This window comes from Papio anubis, chromosome 1 (genome assembly GCF_008728515.1).
Source record: "Papio anubis isolate 15944 chromosome 1, Panubis1.0, whole genome shotgun sequence".
Lineage (NCBI taxonomy): Eukaryota > Metazoa > Chordata > Mammalia > Primates > Cercopithecidae > Papio > Papio anubis.
In genome coordinates, this window is record NC_044976.1 from 177,244,185 (window position 1) to 177,258,883 (window position 14,699).

Genomic DNA, 14,699 nt, shown 5'->3' on the forward strand with positions numbered 1-14,699 from the left:
AGATCTAGGGGAGGGCAGTTGACATGTTCTCAACCTTTATTATGCATAACAGAAGTCACATGTATCCCACAAGTATGAAAATATTGTGTATCAATACAAGAAAAAGAAGACAGACCCTGGAGCCAGACTGCTGAGCTTAAAATCTCAGCCCCAGCCCTTACTCTGTATGACCTTGAAATGAATTTCTCAGTTTCCTCATCTGTGAAGTGGGGATAAAAATACAACTTGTTTCAAAGGATGGCTGTATTGAAAGCAGGTGGCTCACCGCCAAACTCACTGTGAGAACGCAGCGCAATTGCTACCATTGGCTGTTGTACAAAGTGCCACATGCAAATATGTTTTCAGTCCCCTCCTCCTACCGTCCTTCCCTCCGGATTGCTATGCTTGAGTTTCATGTGTAAGTTCTGTATTAATCAGTTCTGGATAACTGCTTGAGGCAGTTTGGGCCAGGTGATGTATCCTTTGACTTCTGATAGCTCTGGGTAGAGATTCAGGAAGAGTATCCACCTGCTGAAACCGACCTAATTGTCTCAGTTTCTCAAAAGATGGCAGAAAAATAGCCCTTGAAACAATAATGAGCTTTCAGAAGCGTTTAGGGGGAGAAAGGATCAAGGAGTGGTCTGAATTGCTTACACAGCTTTTCTGTGACAGGAGTAAGAAATTGACTCTCAGCATGAGGCAAAGTGCACATGAGGGAGCGCACGTCCTCAGGACATCAGCCTGTTCTCACGGTCACCGTCCTGAGAATCTCCAGGAGTGGGCCAGCCAAGCGGGGATGCCAGCCAGCTCTCCGGCACAGGGCCTCCAGCTACCTCCCGATAGCGCTGGCAGAGATGGACAAGGCGACAGCCTGGAGAACCGCCACCATGGAAAGTGTGTGTTTCAGAGTGTGTGGCACACCCAGAGCCCGAGGGAGGAGATTGCAAAGTGCCAGTGTCTTTGTACAATCTCCAAAAACCAGAAAAAGCTCAAAATTATGGGAATAGAGGTAAAGAGGACTTTGAATAGAAACAAGACAATTATTCCAATAAAGTGCTGGCTTCACAAGAAAAACAAACAAAGCTGCTTTCCTGGGAATTCTAACCTCACCATCAAAAACGGACATTGCACAACTCATCCCTCTGGACAAGTCAGGAGAGCATCTCGCTGGTGTAGGCTTGGACCACACACAGCCTTGTAGATTCAGAGTAGGGCATCATTTTTCCTTGGTTCTTGAGGCCTGCATCTTGTTGTTGTTGCTTCTTTTTTTATTTTCTCCCAAATTTTCTCTCTCATGTATAAGAACCAGAATTCCTGAGGCTCTAGATACCAGAGCTTGATTAAAAAGTATTTGATCGTGTAAATGCAGAATTAGTTACTCGCTGCGTGACTTTAGCAAGTTACCTAACTTCTCTGAGACTCGGTTTTCTCCTCTATAGAATGCTAGTTTTGTCTGCCCAATATGCTTTCCTCTATGTCCTCTGTTACTGGGCCCCACCCCAACAACCACACGAACACCATTGTAGAAATAAAGGTTTTCATATACAGTTACTTCGACAGCCTCCCTTGCAGTCCTGGGACAGGCTCATTGCTTAATTCTGCCAGTCAGATGCACATACCCTGGACTTTGAGTTGGAGCTTTGAATTCATGGCAGGGTCGCACACAATCTGTTAATAAGAGAGTGTAGTGGTAGCCACTACATTCGGTCTCCAGAGACACAGAAACAACACCTGGGCCCTGGGAGGCTGGGGAAGAGGTGATGCTGAGAGGTCTAGGGCATGTGCGTGTGTGTGTGTGTGTGTGTGTGTGTGTGTGTGTGTGTGTTAGAAAGACAGAGACAGAGACACTTGATTCCTACTCCCTGTGTGTCCACAGAGAAGGCCCTCCTTAAGGCAAACCCCTGGCTTGCCTTTCTGTTACCTGATTGGTGAGTTGGGAGCCAGCCTACCTGTCTGTGGAAAACACCCTTCCTGGTACTTTTGACTTTGTAGTGAAAGCAGTCTCAGGCCTGGAGGGGAAGGAGTGTGTGGATGAGGGGAAGCCCAGGTTTTCTTTCTCTGCCAGTGCCGGGGTGGGGGTGAGGGTGTAAATCTGCCTAATGTCCGAATGAGGTGTTAGCACTCCTGTATTAGTCCATAAATCCATCTGCTTTTTTGTCAGAAGGAAACTTTATATGACCATCGTTAATAGAAAAATGGTCTTTGTAACTTTAAGCACAGAATCATTTTTAAACACACAATTATTTAAAAAATAAATGTATTTTTCCATGTACCACTTAAAAGGATCTTCAGACCAGTGGTATGTGAATTTTACTTTGGGAAATACTGTGGTACGCGCTAAGGCCTACATAAATAAATAAATAAGGTTGTTTTTATTTTTTAACAGAGATAGCCTACTATTGTCCTGAGGTAAGAAATTATTGACTACATTAAAATGAACCTTAAAGAGTATCTGTACAGTAACATCAAATTAGTAGGTTCTCATGGCAATTATGCAACTTTCACTTTCTCTTGATTACTATAGTTTCTAGTAACTGTTGAAATCGGGTAGTGTGAGTCCTCCAATTTTGTTATTTTCAGGACTGTTATTTCAAGATTTGTTACTTTCAATCTTGATGCCCCTTTTCAGCCTATTTTCAGCCCCTTTTCAGTTCCTTTGCATTTCCACATAAATTTTAGAATAGACTTGTCAATTACTTCAAAAAACCATAGCCAAGCATGGTGGCTTGAGCCTTTAGTTCCAGCTACCAGGGAGACTGGCGGGGGAGGATGGCTTGAGCCCAGAAGTTTGAAGTTGCAGTGTGCCTTTGATCACAGCTCCAACCTCAGTGACAGAGCAAAACCCCATCTCTTAAAGAAAAAGAAAATGCCTGATTTAATTTTGATTAGAATTGTACTTAATCTAGAACGGACGCTTTTTAAAACGTAGAGTCAACTGGGCATGGTGGCTCATACCTGTAATCCCAGCGCTTTGAGAAGCCGAGGTGAGCGGATCACTTGAACTCAAGAGTTTGAGACCAGCCTGGGCAATATGGCAAAACTTTGTCTCTACAAAAAGTACAACAATTAGCCAGGTGTGCCTATGTGCATCTGTAGTCCCAGCTACTCAGGAGGCTGAGAATCACTTGAGCCTGGGGAGGTTGAGGGATGGACCTAGGGATGGAAACGCTTGTCATAGTGTAAAATATAGGATTATTTGTATGTCTTCTTTTGAGAATTGCTTATTCAGGTCCTTTGCCCATTCTTTAATCAGATTGTTTGTTTTCTTGCTATTGAGCTATTTCAGTGAGCTACATCCTGCAGTGAGCCATGATTGTGCCACTGCACTCCAGCCTGGGTGAAAGAGCAAGACCCTGTCTTAACAAACAAATAAAAAAATGAGTCATTCATTCTATGAACATGGAATTCATTTAATTAGGTCTTTAACGTCTCTCAACAATATTTTGAAGCTTCTAATGTAGAGTTTTTGCATATCTTTTGTCCTGAGTATTTATGATCACCTGGAATTGTTTTTAAATTTTATTTTCAAATCATTTGTTGATAATATACAGAGATATAATTAATTTTTTATATTGACTTATGTCATACAACCTTGTAAAATTCACTTATTAGTTCTAGTAACTTTTTTGTAAATTCTTTGGGATTTTCTTGCTGTCAAGAAAAGACAGTTTTACTTTTTCATTTCCAGTCTCTATCAATGACTTTATTTCTCTTTTTGGCTTCATAAAACTGGCTAGGACATCTAGTACAATGTTGAATAGAGGAGGTGAGAGTGAACATTCTTCACCTTATTCATGAAACTAGGGAGAAAGTATTCAGTATTTCATTGTCATATATGATGTTAATTGTATGCTTTTCAGAGATGCCCTTTTTCGGGTTCAGTAACGTCCCTTCTATTTCTAATTTGCTGAGAATTTGATCATAAATGGCTATTAAATTTTGGTATGTTTCCCTCCAGCTGTTTTCTCTAATTCATATTTTTGAACAAAAGTATAATCATGACATTTAAACAGTAGTCTTATTCTTTAAACTTAACATTGCATATGTTTTTCCACATGATAAAGTAATGTTTGAAAATATGTTTCTAATAGCTGAGTTGTATACATTTAACATATGCATGATAATTTATTTGACTAATCCTTTGTATACATTTATTCTGGTTGTTTCAATTTTTTGTTATTATGAACAAACCTGCAATAAGCAGTTTGCACAATAAATATGGGTGCCATCTTTGATGATTTCCTTAGGATAAATTTTTAAGAGTGGAATAAAGGTACGAAAAAATTTTAAGTTATTTTTTTTCACTATATTGCACATAAAAGTGCTTAAAATATGTGTAATAGACATTTAATCAATATCCACTGAATATGAATGCATATAATTACAAGGTTACTTAGAATATTTTAGAAGATGATAAAGGACTATCTTCCTCATCTGTCAAGCTGTGAAAATTAAATGACTCAGTACTGTGTCTGAACCTTTAATGGAAATACAAGTGTGTGCCATGGGAGCTATTCTTTTTTGTTGCATTATTGAAAACAAATAAAATTTACATACCATGTTATTCCTTTAAAAGGAATATTTCATTATTTTATTTACTCTCCATGACAAACAATCATCTAAGATATTTGTTATTATATAACCCCCACTTTACAGACGAGGAGGTTGACACAAATTAGAATACTTAGCCAAACTTATAAACTTATTGTATTTTATTTTTTATTTTTATTTTTTATCCTTTTTTTTTTTTTAGACAGAGTCTCACAGTGTTGCCCAGGCTGGAGTGCAGTGGTTTGATCTTGGCTCGCTGCAACCTCCACCTTCCGGGTTCAAGTGATTCTCCTGCCTCAGCCTTCCAAGTAGCTGGGATTACAGGCACCTGCCACCATTCCTGGCTTATTTTTGTATTTTTAGTAGAGAGAAGGTTTCACCTTGTTGGTCAGGCTGGTCTTGAACTCCTGTTGGTATGGTTTTCAAAAATCGATTGGCTGTAGATATGTGAATTAATTTCTGGGTTCTCTTTTCTGTTCCATTGGTCTTTGTGTCTGTTTTTATGCCAGTACCATATTGTTTTGGTTACCACGACTTTGTAGTATATTTTGAAGTCTGATAGTATAATGCCTCTAGGTTTGTTCTTTTTGCTCAGGATTGCTTTGACTATTTGGGGGTCTTAAAACATTTTAAGATTTTTTTTTGGTCTATTTCTGTGAAGAATGTTATTGGTTTTTGTTTGTTTGTTTTGACAGAGTCTCACTCTGTCACCCAGGCAGGAGTGCAGTGGCACAATCTCAGCTCACTGCAGCCTCCACCTCCTGGGTTCAAACGATTCTTGTGCATCAGTCTCCTGCATAGCAGGGATTACAAGCATGCACCACACCTGGCTAGTTTGTTTGTTTTTTTTTTTTTTTTTTTTTTTTTTTTTTTTAGAGGTGGGGTTTCACCATGTTGGCCAGGCTGGTCTTGAGCTCCTGGCTTCAAGTGATCCATCCACCTCGACCTCCCAAAGTGCTAGGATTATAGGTGTGAGCCACAGCACCCAGCCAGTATTTTGATGGGGATTGCATTGACTTTGGATTGCTTTGGGTAGTAACAAATCTTTTCTTCCAATCCATAGGTTGTCTCTTCACTCTGTTAATTGTTTTCTTGGCTGTGCAGAATCTTTTTGGTTTGATGCAATCCCATTAACAGATATATGCAAATATACTTAACATTACTAACTATTAGAGAAATTACAAATTAAAACCACAATATCAGCTCACACCTGTTATAACGGCTGTTATCAAAAAGGCAAAAGATAAATGTTGGCAAGGATGTAGAGAAAAGGGAACTTTGTGTACTACTGGTAGGAGTGTAAGTTAATACAGCCATTATGGAAAACGGTATAGAGGTTCCTCAAGAAACTAAAAATAGAACAGCCATATGATCTAGCAATTCTACTGTTGGGTATATATCCAAAAGATTTGGAATCAGCATGTTGAAAAGATGCCTGCACTCCCATGTTCATGGCAGCATTATTCACAATAGCTAAGATATGGATTCAACCACAGTGCCCATCAACAGATGAATGGATTGTAAAATGTGGCATATATACACAAGGAAATGCCATTCAGCTTTGAAAAAGAAAAGCATTCTGTCATTTGTGACAACATGGATGGACCTGGAGGACATTATGTTAAGTGAAATAAGCCATGCACAAAAAGACACTGTATGATCTCACTTATATGTGGAATCTAAAACAATCAAACTCAATGAAACAGAGAGTAGAATGGTTGTTACCAGAAGCTGGGGGCTGGGGGAAATGGGGAGATGTTAGTCAAGAGGTACAAAGTTTCAGTTAGGAGGAATATGCTCATTGAGATCAATTGCACCATATGGTGACTACAGTCAACATATTGTGTACTTGAAAATTGCAAAGAGAGTAGATTTTAAGTGTTTTTGTAACTGCCCAACAGGTTCACCTTGCCCGCTGCCTAGACAGAGCCAATTTACCAAGACAGGGGAATTGCAATAGCGAAAAAGTAATTCACACAGAGCTGGCCATGCAGGAGACCAGAGTTTTATTATTACTCAAATCAGTATCCCCAAGGGGGATCCAAATTTTTAAGGATAATTTGGTGTCTGGGGGCAGTGAGTTGGGAGTGCTGATTGGCTGGGTTGGAGATGAAGTCACAGGGAGTCGAAGCTGTCCTCTTGCGCTGAGTCAGTTCCTGGGTAGGGGCCACAAGATCAGATGAGCCAGTTTTTCAATCTGGGTGGCGCCAGCTGATTCATCAGGTGTGAGGTCTGCAAAATATCTCAAGCACTGGTCTTAGGTTTTACAATAGTGATTTTTATCCCCAGGAGCAATGTGGGGAGTGCTCGGAATCTTGTAGCCTCCAGCAGCATGACTCCTAAACCATAATTTCTAATCTTTTGACTAATTTACTAGTCCTACAAAGGCAATCTAGTCCCCACACAAGAAAGAGGTTTGTTTTGGGAAAGGGCTGTTGCCATTTTTGTTTTAAACTATCAGCTAAGTTCCTCCCAAAGTTAGTTTGGCCTACGCTGAGGACTGAACAGGGACAGCTTGGAGGTTAGAGGCAAGATGGAGTTGGTTAGGTCAGATATCTTTCCCTGTCTCAGTTATAATTTTGCAATGGCATGTCATTTTCACCATTAAAAAAGTATTCGAAGTGCTGGATTTATTAATTCACTTGATTTAATCATCTCACATTGTATACATGTATCAGAACATCGTATCATACCGCATAAATACATACAATTATAATTTGTCAATTAATAATAAAAAGATAGTATTTTCCCAAAGTTGTTGCATTAATCAATACATAGTCCCATCAGCAACGTGTAACAGATCCTATGTCTCCATATCCTTACTAGGCATTGTCAGATGTATTACTTTTATATTCAGAAAAAGAAGAATGCTCCTCAAAGCAAACAAACAACAGTAACAAAACTGCCTTGTCCTTCCTTCCCCTAGATTCTGGAGAAGATTTGGGGCACAGGAGGCGATATGTAAAAAAACGACTCCTCCACCAACAGCTTCTCAAAACTCTCCAGTTCTAGACAGCCTCTCCTAGCAATGGAGTGGAAACAGTGTGGGGGCGTGAGAAGGTAGAGAAACTGCAGAATTTCGTGTCATGGGGACTCTTTCCAGCAGATGGTGAAATTATACTGCAGGTCTGAATTAGAAACACCTCTCTCTCTCTCTCTCTCTCTCTCTCTCTCTCTGTCTCTCTCCCTCCCTCCCTCCCTTCCTCTGCCTCCCACCCTCCAGAAATGCAAACACTGGACCAGCCGATTTTTATTCTGTGCAGTATGTGCTCAAGCTATTCTCTTTGTAACCCTCTTTGCAAGTATCTGAGATCTGACCTGCTTATCTTTCTTTTTTTACTTGACTGTGGGATAAGAACCTGCTGTTTACACTAAGTGGGGTGTGGAGCTCTCTACACAAGCCCTGCTGAGAAAAAGAAATTCAGTCTTAACAATTCCAATGGGAAAGCCTGTTTCAACAATGGCACCTCGCTTGCCTCTCCTTTCAAAACTGAGCCCTAGTTTTTATCACTTTGCAGTAGCCTCGGACACAATACAGAGCACCAGATGGACATGAGGATGTGAGATTTGGCTCATCGATTCTGAAAAGGGTAGGCAGCCCTTTTAAAAATGTACAGAAAAACAACGAGGAACAGTGCTGATAAGTTTGAAGGCCAAATTGACTCTCAGCCCAGCCCCAGATTTATCATTCAGCCCAGAGTGTGGGCCCCCAGAGGCCGAGCTCCAGGTAAGTCAGTTCTCCAGGGGAGAGTGTTTTAAATTAGGCTTGGCGGGGTTCTCTCAGAGCTCTGGACAAAGTGGGAAACTCAGGGAGGCAGTTATCATTCCATCCTATTTTAGATAGAAATAGAGTAGTTTCAATAAAATTGGTTTCCAAATCAATTTTCTTTTGAAGAAATAATACCGTTTTAAAGGAAGTTTGGAAACCAGTAATAGTACTTTGAACCTTAATGGGAGAAAAGGTTAGAGGGTAGATCTGAAATATCTTTGGGACAGCAGAGCTGAGTAGAACGAAGTTAGATGTGGATTCTGTGTTGCCGAGAGCCAGGTCCACATGATTTCAAAAGCAACTAAATGGGAAAATAAGGCTTGCATCTTCGGGTAAAAAGTAAGAAGCCAAAACCCAATACTCTTGTTCCAATATGATGTAAGAGTAATGAGGGGAAGAACGGTGCCACTTTTGTTCACCATTCTATTCTCATGCCTAGAAGACTGCCTGGCACACAGTGAGTGTTAAAAAAAGGTTTGATAAACAAAGAAAAAGGGGGATGAAGGGAGACATACCATGTGGGCAGGACTAGGAGTTTCTTTACAAAATACTTTTGAGACTTTTCCCAAAAATAACCACACACACACAGACACACACACAGACACACAGACACAGACACGCACACACACACACACACAGACACACACACACAAAGGAAATTCCTGTTTTTCACCAGAGAGCATAATGAAGAAAAATTCAGAGTAATAGTTAGCAAACATTTATCTCATCTACAGAAAAATTCTAACAACATACTTGTAACATATCACATTTAAATGGCATAGGTTTCTTTGAACCCTTCAGTGAACATTGATGGTGGAATGAATCTATGAAATAGAATGAGCTCACCTGCTGCCTAGAGTTGTAAACAGACTAATTACATTTTTAGGAACATATGCCACAAAATGATTTCGGTTTAGCAGTCATTCATCCTAAGTCATTGTATCTGAAGGTGGAGAGGGAAAAGCTTTGCTTTTGCTCTCTGACCATGGAGAGGACTAGCTTTTCTGCCTTCAAAAGCAGGAAGGGTTGGGTGGATGGAAATACAGCATTCTTTGCAAAGATCAAAAAGGGACTGTAAATCATTAGCATACCTTTTGAACAAAAGGCACAAAACATGCTCTATTTGGCACTCCTCTGTGACTTCCTCCAAAAAATTATGTATATTTTTAAGAAAACGATACTTAACTGACCCCAAATCTGAAGGCAGTATAAAATGCTGGTCCATTTATGAAGCAGGGACAGTTATTGATTGAACTTTTATTTTGAACATTAGCAGCTAAATCCAAAATTGGCTTTAATCCACAGAATGAAAGGTTGAGAAAAGCTCAACGCAGGACAACAGGTGATCTTGCTGCTTATTCATGAGAGATGCCTGCACAAGTTGATAAAGAGCTTTCCAGAGCTGGGCATGGTGGCTCACACCTGTAATCCCAGCACTTTGGGAGGATGAGGTGGGTGGATCACTTGAGATCAGGAGTTCGAGACCAGCCTGGCCAACATGGTGAAACCTCATCTCTACTAAAAATATAAAACTTAGCTGGGTGTAGTGGCGTGTACCTGTAATTCCAGCTACTTGGGAGGCTGAGGCAGGAGAATCACTTGAACCTGGGAGGCGGAGGTTGCAGTGAGCCAGCATGGAGCCACTGGACTCCAGCTTGGGCAACAGAGAGAGATTCTGTCTCAAAACAAGAGAAACTATCATTGCACCATGGGCCTGGAACGTAACTGAGGACCACTGAATTCTCAGGCAGAGTAGCTTTGGAAACCTCAGGTTGGCCCTTATCAAGAAGGAAATGAGCATAGCATTTAGTTACATATCCAGCAAACTGATAAGGCAAGAATTTGAAGGAGATAGACTACATTTACCACAATTTCTGATGAGCTCAAAGTGGTGAGCAAATTGCCTGGGACCCCTACCAGTCAGAGTAGACCACAAACAGATCTTCAGGGAAGAGGTCTTCATTAGGTGATTAATTTTTTTTTTTTTTTTTTTTTTGAGACGGAGTCTCGCTCTGCCCAGGCTGGAGTGCAGTGGCCGGATCTCAGCTCACTGCAAGCTCCGCCTCCCGGGTTTAGGCCATTCTCCTGCCTCAGCCTCCCCAGTAGCTGGGACTACAGGCGCCTGCCACCTCGCCCGGCTAGTTTTTTTGTATTTTTTTTAGTAGAGACGGGGTTTCACCGTGTTAGCCAGGATGATGTCGATCTCCTGACCTCGTGATCCGCCCGTCTCGGCCTCCCAAAGTGCTGGGATTACAGGCTTGAGCCACCGAGGCCGGCCGGTGATTAATTTTTTTGAGGCATTAAATTACACTCAATGAGAAGACATGACCAGAATCCAAGCAGACAGGAACCTGTGATCTACACACATTTGTTCTGTGAAAGTTGTCAGAAACAAAATGGAGTCACTAATTTTTTTTTTTAAATCCCGACTAATAGGGCCAGGAAAGGCAATGAAGAGAGAATTCTCATGCTTGTGTGCTTGGTGACAAAAACTATCACAAAAGACTCTGCAAAGTGCACAACCTTGCACAAAGGCTGTCACAATCCTACACAAAACATACTTGTGCCAGGGAATCTGCCCAACAATGGCCTGTCCAAATTCAGATTGGTGTCGCCCTTGTTATTGATCTTTGTAGCCAAGATCTCAAAACAATTACATTAATCGTCCTTGTCTTTCCCTTTAAAATGTTCGTCTTGCTTTACCTCTCTGAGTATGCACATAGTTTATTAGGGCATACATATTCCCATTACAGTGCCTTACTCATGAATAAGCATCTTTTTCTTTTGGAGAGCCTTTCTCTGTTAGTCATTTAGGTTGACATAAATGGTGTCAGAAAATGGGACCTGAAGAAAGCTCGCTCTCAGAAGAATCAGCGGTTCTTGACTTCGGCGTGCGGTCCTCTTTGAGCCCTCTGAGATCCCTGCCTCAGCGGCTGGCCTTTTCGGCCCTGGAGTCTTCTCTGAGGCCGAGCTTTCCTCTTTCTGTCAGGCATTTTTGATATTATTTGGGATCTGGTTTGGTTATAAGGCTGCCTTAAATGAAGGATGGACTATATGTCTTTTCTGTAAGTCCTTTCCGGTATAAAAACAAGTGTCTTTCTGTTTGAGTGCTCTGATTTCTACAGAATTTGCGGTCTGTCTCTGAGACTTTTTTTTTTTTTTTTTTTCCGGTGAGTTCTCTTTTGGTCTGCGTGCCTAATATTTTATTTGATTAATATGCCTGATAATTTAAATGGTGGTGGCTACCCTAATGGCTTTCAATTAGTCATCCTGCATCCACCATTGAGGATTTTTTGCTTTTTTGTTTTTTGTTTTGTTTTGTTTTGCTTTGCTCTCGGAAGATTTTCAGAAACAAGCAAGCGGAAAGAGCCAAATCAGGTGCATGTCGCCAAAATAAAACTAAGATAAAAGCGTTCGCAAACATTTTCACCTAGGCATATTAATCCTAGAGAAGACTCCAGGGCCAAAAAGGCAAGCCGCTGAGGCAGGAATCTCAGAGGGCTTTACAGAAGTATTGTGTGTGTGTGTGTGTATAAGATTGTGATGGCCTTTGTGTAAGATTGTGATTTTTGCAGGGTCTTTTGTGATAGTTTTTGTTATCAGGCACACAAGCATGCAAACCTGCTTTTCAGAGCCTTTTCCAACCCTATTTGCCAAGTGTTTTTTTTTTTAATACTACCGATTCCATTTTGATTCTGACAACTTTCACATTTCCCACCTTCGATCAAGATCTTTCTCTGAGAGCATCACTGATTATCCTGTAGTTGGATTTGACGACCCTTGGTCCCAGTTGCTGGTCTCATCCCACCTTGTGGGGAGTGAATGGCGGCTAAGAGTCAGTGTCAGAACCCTTTCAGCCACATTTGAACAATAAAGGAGATTGAACGAAAGTGGTTCTCATGCTAATTCTACCTGGAGTCTATTATTAAGTTCAATTTTGTCTGTTCCATAGTCTTTTGATACCATGTCAAAGTGCTGGGCTAGCATTCTCCTATTAGGGTTGTGTTTCTGCAAAAATTTTAATAAGTAACAGGTAAAAAGTTTTGGTTTTGTTTTGAGATGGGGTCTCACTCTCTCACCCAGGTTGGAGTATAGTAGTGTGATCTGGGGTCACTGCAACATCTGCCTCCCAGGCTCAAGCAGTCCTCCCACCTCAGCCCTGGAGGAGCTGGGGCCACAGGACTTGCAGATACAAAGTTTAAAAAGGGAAAATACAAAGTAAAAATATCAAGGCTTCAGTGAGCCATGACCCATGGTGCCACCACACTCCAGCCTGGGTGACAGTGTGAGACCCTGTCTCAGACAAAAACAACAACAGCAACAACAAAGTAAAAATAATAGTAGTATGAAAATCCCAGTTTAAATCATGGTTTTGAGCCATACACTGAGGCTTAAAGATAAACAATTGAAGACATCAAATGATGAGAAAGAATTAAGTGAGAGCTGTTATTACCATGTGGCCTGTTTTCCTACTTAACTAATGGATATTGAAGGATCTCTTAGTCAAGTTTCCAGCAGGAGCTACCGATTATGAAATTTCAATTACATTTTTATCTTGCCTAGTGAAAGAGTAAGCATTAAAAGGGGTAAGAGTCTCATGATGTGGAGTCTTTTGATATCTTCAGAAATGCATGAAAACATCAGCTCTCCTGGTTTGTAGTCTGAACGTCTCTGGTCATGACATTAGGCAGCATGATGGACTTCTTATTTGGCCCATACATCAGGTATGAGACTTGTTGCTTTCTATCTTATTTCACTAATATTAAAGAAAAAAAAAAACACTTGACAAATAGGGTTAGGGAAGGCTGTGAAGAGCGGGTTCGCTTGCTTGTGTACCTGATAAGAAAACATCACAAAAGACTGCAAAAACCACAACCTTGCACAAAGGCCACACAATCTTACACGCACACACACACAAATACTTCTGTAAAGACATCTGCCCAATAATTGCTTGTCCAACATTGTACTGACATCACCCTTTCTATTGATCTTTGCAGCAAGGATAATTATCTCCAAACAATTATGTAACCCATCTCATTTTTCCTTTAAAAACTTTTGTCTTTCTTTACCTCTCTTAGTATGCATGTAGTTTACTATGGCACACATATTTCCATTGCAATGCCTTACTCCTGAAGAAATATCATTTTTATTTTAGAGAGCCCCTCTTCTGTTTGTTATTTAGGTTGTCAAGTGCTGAGATTGAAGAGCTGACAAAAGAAAGATGTTGTTCTGAATTTGAACTTTCGAGTTCATATTCAACCAATTCAGGCCTGGTTACGTATGTCCCAAAACCTTACCTCATTCACTGTTGTAATGGCCAAACCATGAGTCTCCCATAAAGAATGGAGTCTTTTGGATCCAGTAAGTAGTTTATATAAGATGTGAAGCTGATAAATCCAAAAGTGACCTCTTCCAAAATCTATTAATCCATGGCCTCTGAAGCTTAGCCAAAGTCTTTGTTACTATTACTTCCCCTACCAGGAACACATGGGTACAGCCTACATCGACCCAGACATGAAATAGATAGAACTACTCATTCATTCCACACACATTTGTGAGTTACATCCCAGGCACTTTTCGAGGTCCTGGGGAAACAACAATGAACAAAGAAAAGTTCTAGACCCCATATAGCCCGTCTTCCAATTTTAATCAACAATTAATTGATAGAGGCTAGAGAGAAGCCAAATGAGATCAGAAATGGTACTTTAAAATATATTCACTCAGCAAAAAATCACCCAGAAGGTTAGATAGTCTCTTTGGCATCTCATCTCAACCACTCCATCCCAGTTATGGCCACAAATAGGCTTAGCACAACTATAACAAGGCTTAAAGGGAAGGGGCCATTATTTATCTGAACCTACATCTTTATCTGAGATAAAGATGGATTAATTATAATATAATGCTGACACCAACTGTAGTGATAAAGTTTCCCCCAGAGAGTCCCCCATTTGCAGGTACTGTTTATTAATAGATTTTCTATGGAGGAGGGATTTTAGCTGTAAAATTTGCAAATAAGATATTTCCCAGGGAGTGTTTCAGATTGGAAGTGAGTTACAGATGAATCTTCAAAACATCAGTATTTGTTGATGGGAAGATTGATGAAAGCCCCAACTCAGAGCAGCAGCAGCCAGAGAGGTAGCAGGGAAACCAGCAAGAGCTTGTGTTTTAGAGAAAAGTTTCCAGCAGTTAGTGTCTAACTGTGCGTGTGGAATAGTTCTCTAAACTAAAACTGAGAAAGTATTCTTTGGGCGTTGGCCAGTAGGAGTTCACTGGTGACATAGGAAAGAATAGTTTCAGCCAAGAGCTGGAAGGAATGATGCCAACACTGTCTTTGTAATGGTGGATTTCTAAGTCCCCAAATGGAAGTTGATGATAATCTACAGTTCTCCTTTGTGAAATA

At 40.6% G+C, this 14,699-nt stretch overlaps 1 protein-coding gene across 1 annotated transcript in view; it reads left to right on the top strand.

Moving 5' to 3' along the window:
- EDEM3 (ER degradation enhancing alpha-mannosidase like protein 3) overlaps positions 1–7,544 on the top strand; it is an 81,513-nt gene extending 73,969 nt beyond the window's left edge. The window contains exon 23 of the transcript XR_004179474.1: positions 7,457–7,544. The gene's annotated coding sequence lies outside the window, so the exon portion shown is untranslated. The remainder of the gene's footprint in view (positions 1–7,456) is intronic.
- The last annotated feature ends 7,155 nt before the right edge of the window (positions 7,545–14,699 follow it).